The following is a 9,216-nucleotide window of genomic DNA, read 5'->3' on the forward strand; positions in this document are numbered from 1 at the left end:
TATTCTTACTATATTCTTGCCAATTAAGTTTCCTAGTTATTAGACCATTTTAATTGGTAATGAAGTCCTTACAATTTCAGCCTTTGCCCTTCTTGTAATCATATTACTACATACTATTGTCATCTGAGTTAAGATATCTGTTCTTTTTCATGGTCATATTTTGTTGAGTCAGCATTGCCAAAGAAGGCCCTATTGAATACCACTTTACAGTCCTAATACCCATCAAATCTAGCGGTAAAACCCGGAAATGGTTCCATTCGTTTTTTCACCATTAATTTTTGCGTCAGGGATTTTAGAACTTCTTCATATAAGGTCTGTGTTTTTTCTAGGTTTACCCTGGCGTGACGTTTTGATAACCACGCAAATCTCTCTCGGACAAGGTAACTTTCGCCTGTAATTACCCCCCAAAAACGAAATGCTAATTAGACGCGGCTATCAAACAGAACTACACATCTTGTGGCAAGCTTTGACGTCATCCCTCAAGGCACATTTCTCTACGCAAACTCATCTCAAGTAGCAAGTAGATATTATAGTCTAATTAGTTTCTTGTGTAAATAATTGAGTGTATTTCTCGTGTGTGTATTTTAAAAAATATATACATTTTTCAAATTACCTAGCTAACTACTTTAGCATGTTTTAATTACTTGAATCTTGGCCTTTGTAGCGAACCAGCTAACCTTAGTACTCTCCGTCGATCAGAAGCAAGGATGGTTCTGTGCTACAGTATATACCAGTTTATAACCACTACTCCGATAAGCACACATGCATTTTATTGTTTTCCGACCTCTGTAAGCGAGAGGCATCACTGGAGCCGTGCGATAAGGTAAGCACTGTTTGCAAGCTGTTAACAAGCCATTTAGGTTAGGTCAAAGATCTGTGGTTAGCTCGGTGCATATGGAAATTTGCTAGATAACCACCGTCTGAAGTTACGTGTACAACGCACGTGGCAAACTAGTCTGACACAGCAGTGAAATTGTACCTTTACAAACATCGTATGTCACAGATTTAAGACCTGAATGTAGAAATCGTGGTCTGCTGGCCAGTGCCCAAAATCTTTAAATGACATCCCTGCATATCATTCCCTTTCAGATGATCCCCCTATCATTGTCGGTCATCCTCAGTGACCTTACGGATGAGGGTTTTAACTTTCCTGTTGAGAATTAGAATCAGAAGTACAGTCATATAGCTCATCGCAATACTTCACCTCTTCAGGCAAAGAGCACCCAAGACTGTCCTGATCATCTAGATAATTCCTCGATCACAGCAGAAATGTGGCCGCAACTTATTTTTAAAATTATTTTGTACATAATGTTGCTGCTACTGTCTCTTATGACCGAAAAGAGCAGCGGTTACTCACCTCGAACTTGTCCAAAAACCAATATTTAACAAGTTCGACACGAAGGAAATACTGCTTTCTCGAGACCAGGCCCAAATCCCTGTCATTTGCGTGAAGAAAAGATGGAGAAAAAGGCAGCGGAGGTCGGGCGAGTGAGTAAACCTCCACTACCATCCATACAATTGGCCAACCTGCAATTATTTGAAAATAAAATTGAAGATCTACGATTAAGACTATCCTACCAACGTGACATTAAAAACTGTAATATGTTATGTTTCACTGAGTCGTGGCTGAACGATGACACAGATAATATAGAGCTGGCTGGGTTTTCCATGCATCGGCAGGACAGGGAAACTACGTCTGGTAAGACGAGGGGGTTTCTGTCTATTTGTCAATAACAGCTGGTGCGTGATGTCTAATATTAAAGAAATATCGAGGTATTGCTCGCCTGAGGTAGAGTACCTCATGATAAGCTGTGCAGACCACACTATCTGCCAAGAGAGTTAACATTTATATTATTCGTAGCCGTCTATTTACCACCACAAACCGATGCTGGCACTAAGAACTCACTCAGCAAGCTGTATAAGGCCATAGGCAAACAAGAAAATACTCATCCAGAAGCGGCACTCCTAGTGGTCAGAGACTATAATACAGGCAAACTTAAATCCGTTTACTTAATTTCTACCAGCATGTCACATGTGCAACCAGAGGAACAATATCTCAAGCCCACCTATACTCCACACAGAGACGCATACAAAGCTCTCCCTCGCCCTCCATTTGGCAAATCTGACTATAATTCTATCCTCCCGATTCCTGCTTACAAGCGAAAACTAAAGCAGGAAGTACCAGTGACTCGCTCAATACGGAAGTGGTCAGATGACGCGGAGGCTACCCTACAGGACTGTTTTGCTAGCTGTAGTGGGGCTGTAATGGAGCGTGTCGAAAGTTTCATGTTTTTGGTGTTTACATCACCAACAAACTATCATGGTCCAAACACACCAAGACAGTCGTGAAGAGGGCAAAACAACACAACAGCAGACTGAAAAGTTTTGGCATGGGTTCTCAGATCCTCAAAAAGTTATACAGCTGCACCATCGAGAGCATCCTGACCGGTTGCATCACCGGGTAGTGCGTACGGCCCAGTACATCATTGGGGCCAAGCTTCCTGCCATACATGACCTATATACTAAGCGGTGTCAGAGGAAGACCCAAAAATTTGTCAGACTCCAGTCACCCAAGTCATAGACTGTTCTCTCTGCTACCGCACTGCAAGTGGTACCGGAGTGCCAAGTCTAGGACCAAAAGGCTCCATAACAGCTTCTACCCCCAACCCATAAGACTACTGAACAATTCATCAAATGGCCCCCCGGACTATTTACATTGACACCCCCCCTTTGTTTTTATAATGCTGCTACTCGCTGTTTATTATCTAAGCATAGTTACTTTACCTCTACCTACATGTACAAATTACCTCTACTAACCTGTTCCCCCGCACATTGACTAGGTACCGGTACCCCTTGTATATAGCCTCGCTACTGTTATTTTATTGTGTTACATTTTTATATTTATTTTTTACTTTAGTTTATTTAGTAAATATTTTCTTAAGTCTTTCCTGTTTTACATTTTTGGTTAAGGGCTTGTAAGTAAGCATTTCACGGTAAGGTCTACACATGTTGTATTCGGGCCCATGTGACAAATAAAATTTGATTTGATTTGAGATGTCCCATCCACATAGTAAGATTTTAGATGTGCAGATAGACCAATCCCAGTCTATTTTACCGTTACTTTAGTCAAGTCTGTGGGTTATGGTATTTTAATGTAAATGTTACCGTTTTAGTAATCAACTTATTAGCTAGCTAGTAAAAGTACCTTTTTTGTGTGTGTGTCTTTCAAATGGGCGGACCGGAAACCCAGTGACGACACTCGGGTCTGTAGCTGCCATTTTCCAGTGGAAAAGAGAAATGGTACCAGAAAAGGTAGGTCATCCATCATGACAGAAGAGGAAGATCCAGACTGTTGATTGGGAAACAAGAACAAACAATGAGGCATGACGATTAGGTGTTGAGTATGATAAATAATGTTTTTTCTGTCCAGATAAAGATGGTGATACAGCATTAAAAAAGACCTACCACTCACCAAATGTCTCTTTGCTTTCCACTCCAACAGGAGTGCATCCCTCAGACTGTGATGCATGGACATTCTGTGTCAGTGTGATCCGGTTGTGGAGACTACAGCTGATCGAGCCTGTGGACGGACAGGTCAGTAACTCATCAAATATGATAGACTATTGTGTAAAACATTGCATTTGTAGATGCATAGAAATTGTGACTTTATGTCCCCTTTTCCCATGTTTTAGACATGAGGCGTGACATGCAGAAACATCAGGCTCACCCCACGAGAAGCAGTAAATGATCAACGCCACCCTCAACAAGGAGATCTGCTGGAAGTGATGTACTCTCACTCTGGGGGTAAGACATCATTTAAACATCACAGATATACATTCCCACTGTGCCCATACAATGCGATGTGAATTGTGTTGTACTACTGTAACGGAGGAGGTGCACTCAGACCATTCTGTGTGATCAGGTCGCAGTTGTAAATGAGAACATGTTCTCAACTGGCCTACCTGGTTAAATAAAGGTGAAATATATATATATTTTTAAAGACCAGCCTTTGTATATGAATTTACGTTAACTACATTACTTCAGTTGGCTGCTTTGACCAAAACTTGAATGTCATATAATCTATAATAGGAGCCTATTGTTTTTGTGTGATCTTTATTCATTGTTCACTTGTTTTTCAAGAATGTCACGTACAGACATGGAAATGGGGCCTTTAGCAAGTAAGGGGTGGGAAATAATTTGAACATCATAGATATAAATTCCCACTGTGCCCATGATAAAGTTAACTACATTACTTTAGTTGGCTTCTTTGAGCAAAATGTGTATGTAATATAACCTATTCTGGGAGCCTAGTGTGTGTGTGTGTGTGTGTATGAACTATGTGGAATATTTTAGGACCGTTGTCTTCCCTGAAAACAGGTACTGACAGGAGGGGCAATATGAGTCTGTCAGAGGTTGACACGATGGATGGGGATGGTGATGGAGGCTTGGTGGTCCACACAACGAAGAAGCAGTGTCCCTTCCAGTGATTATGGAGCTGACCTGGTGCCAGTAAGGATGGTCTTCACGGAAATCCTTTGACTTCACTGCCTCTTCAATGGTAAGGTCCCTTGCACCATAGGAACACTTGACCACCACCACTGCAGACAATCCCAGACCCCGTTACCCAAAGCTCTGACTCCTGCATCTCCAACCCTGTAGCCATTTTGAATGCCTTGATGCCCTCCTCTTCGTTTACAGACATCACCCCATCCAACGACTGATCTGAGGACCCTTTTTAGTAGCGACGGAGGACAAGTGCAGTTTTTCCATAAACTTTTAATTGATCAATTGGGATTTTATTGCTTAATATATCAATCATATAGTGGGAAGGATCCTATACATGTAGACTGTGTGAATGCATGTACCACTGAATAAATAAATACTGTGCCTCTGAAGATTTGCCATATGATTGGTTTCAAATTCATCTCCAGTGATCATAAGGTAAAATAGATCTAAAACAATTGTCATTTAGCCTTTAATTACAATCCCCTTATCCAAACAGATTACTATTTTATCAAGCTCTTATCAGTAGCTCTAATAAATGTGTAAATTACAGTGCTGTTATCGGGGGGGAGGGGGAATATTTTTTCCCACTTGGAACCAACAGGTTCACTTATTAAGGGCTCTATTTAATCCATATTGCGGAAGTTCAGCATTACAGCGTGATTGAAATTTAAAGGCAATGTTCCCACGTTAGTGGAGACTGCATTCCAATCACTGGCCACTTTAATGAATGGATCACTAGTCACTTTAAACAATGCCACTTTAATAATGTTTACATATCTTACATTACTCATATCACATTACTTGTTAGATATTACTGCACTGTAGGAACTAGAAGCACAAGCATTTTGCTACACTCACATTAACATCTGCTAACCGTGTGAATGTGACCAATAACATTTGATTTGCATTCACGGTAAATGCTGTATGTGTTGGCTAAACAGAAATAATCTTTACATTTCTATCGCCCAATCTGTAACATTTCAGCGCTACAGATTGAATGGAGCTCTAAATCAAGGTCAGTTTATGTGTATCTGTAGACACACCTCCATTTCTGTTTTCTCCACCCAAAACAAATAACTGGCTGGTGAATCAGAATTAGTTGGGTAACATAGATAATTAAGATGTCTTATCTGCATAATATGCTTATGTGATATACTTGTTATTAGAATGTATCCCTTTGGACTCTGGTGATGGCAGTTGCACTTCTTCCCTCAGCTGGGGCTCAGCCACCTGGGGCCCAGAGAGGGGAGAGGTCAGGCTTGTCTTTCACATGTCTCTGGTGCTATGCAGAATATCAGAAAGGGAAGAGGACAGGAGGGAACATTGTCTTCATATGTGAATGTGTCTTTACCTATTCTTAAACCATGTGAATGGATGGTGTGATTAATGGGGAACCAATTACTGGTTTCCACAAAGTTTGTGCGCCAGTCACTTCCTCCTTTGGCCTTGGGGGATGTGTGTGGTAGTGTCTGGAGTTGACAATTGATTTATGCCATTGGTCGAGTTGGTGTTCTTGTTTTATGAGTACCAGGAACGAGATCGGAATCCTCGTCTTAGGGACCAAACTGAACGATAATTTATAGCGAATGCTATCTGGCTACGGGATACTCCTTTCTCATTTAAAAAGTCTCACCTTGTGACACATTCTATGTATCTGTTCTCCGTCATGTAGGTTGAAAGGGGTGTATCTTGGCTATAAAAAACCTTTGTACTTTTGTCTCGCCACTCTCAACGGATCATTAGAAATGGTGAATCGTTGACAAGTCATTGCTATTGCAAAGCTCTCATTATTAAAGATTTAGTTTAAGTATAACTCTGACTTGTGTGATAAGTTTGTCTCTCATTTGATAGTAAAGAAATGAACCACCACACTGGCACGTGTTTCCTCATGCTTAAGTTTATTAAGGTCAGAATGTGCACAGAGAGAAACCCACCATGTCAGTGTGACTCTTATGAAAAAGGAATTAAGTTCCATTTACTGGCGTATCTCGGGTCTGAATTCCCCTCTCTAAATATTTTTAAAATACACTATATGTATAAGTATGTGGACACACCTTCATATTAGTGGATTCGGCTATTTCAGGCACACCCGTTGCTGACAGGTGTATAAAATCGAGCACACAGCCATGCAATCTCCATAGACAAACGTTGGCAGTAGAATGGCCTTACTGAAGAGCTCAGTGACTTTCAACGTGACACGTGTCATAGGATTCCACCTTTCCAACAAGTCAGTTCGTCAATTTTTTAAATAAATTGTTTTCTTATGGCTGGGGGCAGTATTGAGTGGCTTGGATGAATAAGGTGCCCAGAGTAAACTGCCTGCTACTCAGTCCCAGAAGCTAAGACATGCATATTATTAGTAGATTTGGATAGAAAACACTCTGAAGTTTCTAAAACTGTTTGAATGATGTCTGTGAGTATAACAGAACTCATATGGCAGGCAAAAACCCGAGAAAAAAATCAAACCAGGAAGTGGGAAATCTAAGGTTTGTAGGTTTGCCTATCCAATATACAGTGTCTTTGGGGTCATATTGTACTTCCTAAGGCTTCCACTTGTTTGATGCTTCTACTGTGAAGAATGAGGGAAGGAAAGCTCTTTGAGTCAGGTGTCTGGCATGAGCTGATCACGCGCGCCCCCGTGAGAGCGACCTGCGTTCCATCGCATTTCTGAAGACAAAGGAATTCCCCGGTTGAAACATTATTGAAGATTTATGTTAAAAACATCCTAAAGATTAATTCTATACATTGTTTGACATGTTTCTACGAACTGTAATGGAATGTTTTGACTTTTCGTCTGACCTGCGCGTCATCAATTTGGATTTTGGAACTAAACGCGCGAACAAAAAGGAGGTATTTGGACATAAATTATGGACGTTATCGAACAAAACAAACGTTTATTGTGGAACTGGGATTCCTGGGAGTGCATTCTGATGAAGATCATCAAAGGTAAGTGAATATTTATAATACTATTTCTGACTTCTGTTGACTCCACAACACGGTGGATATCTGTATGTCTTGTTTGGGCTCTGAGCGCTGTACTCAAATTATAGCATGGTGTGCTCTTTCTGTAAAGTTTTTATGAAATCTGACACAGCGGTTGCATTAAGGAGAAGTTTTTCTAAAGTTCCATGTGTAATACTTGTATCTTTTATCAATGTTTATTATGAGTATTTCTGTAAATTGATGTGGCTCTCTGCAAAATCACCGGATGTTTTGGAGGCAAAACATTACTGAACATAACGCGCCAATGTAAACTAAGATTTTTGGATATAAATATGAACTTTATCGAACAAAACATACATGTATTGTGTAACATGAAGCTATGAGTGTCATCTGATGAAGATCATCAAAGGTTAGTGATTCATTTTATCTCTTTCTGCTTTTTGTAACTCCTCTCTTTGGCTGGAAAAATTGCTGTTTTTCTGTGACTAGGTACTGACCTAACATAATTGTTTGTGCTTTCGTCGTAAAGCCTTTTGGAAATTGGACACTGTGGTTGGATAAACAACAAGTTTATCTTTAAAATGGTGTAAAATACTTGTATGTTTGAGTAATTTTAATTATGAGATTTCTGTTTGAATTTGGCGTCCTGCACTTTCACTGGCTGTTGTCAAGTCGATCCCGTTAACGGGATCTCAGCCGTAAGAAATTCATGTTCTACCATTAATAAAGATGTTATACATTACAACCTACCATTATGTAAGATGTTATACAATATTTTATACAACCTACCATTATACAATAATATACAACCTACCATTATACAAGATGATATACATTACAACCTACCATTATACAAGATACATACATATGACCTACCATTATACAAGATGTTATACAACCTACCATTACACAAGATGTTATACATTACAACCTACCATTATACAAGATGATATACAACCTACCATTATACAAGATGTTATACAACTTACCATTATACAAGATGTTATACAAGAATCCCATAGGGCGGTGAACAATCGGCCCAGCATCGTCCGGGTTAGGGGAGGATTTGGCCGGGGGGACTTTACTTGCCTAATCGCACTCTAGCGACTCCTTGTGGCAGGCTGGGCGCCTGCAGGCTGACCTCACCAGTTGAACAGTGTTTTCTCCGACACATTGGTGCGGCTGGATTCTGGGTTATGTGGGCGAATGTTAAGAAACACGGTTTGGCAGGTCATGACTCGACCTTCGCCTCCCGAGCCCGTTGGGAAGTTTTAGTGATGAGACAAGATCGAACTTGGGGAGAAAAAGGGTATAAAATACAAAGTAAAATGTGTTATACAACCTACCATGACTCGACCTTCACCTCCCGACCCTGTTGAGGAGTTTTAGCGATGAGACAAGATCGAACTTGGGGAGCAAAAGAGTTTAAAATACAAAGTAAAATGTGTTATACAACCTACCATTGTACAAGATGCTATACATTACAACCTACCATTATACAAGATTATATACAACCTACCATTGTACAAGATGTTATTCTACCTACCATTATACAAGATGTTATAAAGGTAGAATAACATCTTGTATAATGGTAGGTAGAATAACATCTTGTATAATGGTAGGTTGTATAGCATCTTGTTTAGGTAGGTTGTATAACATCTGTATAATGGTAGATAGATAACATCTTTGTATAATGGTAGGTGTATAACATCTTGTATAATGGTAGGTAGAATAACATCTTGTATAATGGTAGGTAGAATAACATCT

At 40.0% G+C, this 9,216-nt stretch overlaps 1 long non-coding RNA gene across 2 annotated transcripts; it reads left to right on the forward strand.

Moving 5' to 3' along the window:
* Nucleotides 1–247: 247 nt before the first annotated feature.
* On the forward strand, nucleotides 248–6,319 carry LOC112080855 (uncharacterized). Of its 2 annotated transcripts, XR_011479572.1 has the most exons (7): nucleotides 248–380; nucleotides 665–823; nucleotides 3,251–3,312; nucleotides 3,503–3,594; nucleotides 3,693–3,804; nucleotides 4,378–4,558; nucleotides 4,699–6,319. It is a non-coding gene; the product is annotated as an uncharacterized lncRNA (long non-coding RNA). The 2 variants fall into 2 exon arrangements; XR_002896247.2 differs by having other exon boundaries at nucleotides 248–823.
* Nucleotides 6,320–9,216: the final 2,897 nt, after the last annotated feature.

Source organism: Salvelinus sp. IW2-2015, unplaced genomic scaffold (assembly GCF_002910315.2).
Source record: "Salvelinus sp. IW2-2015 unplaced genomic scaffold, ASM291031v2 Un_scaffold16533, whole genome shotgun sequence".
Lineage (NCBI taxonomy): Eukaryota > Metazoa > Chordata > Actinopteri > Salmoniformes > Salmonidae > Salvelinus > Salvelinus sp. IW2-2015.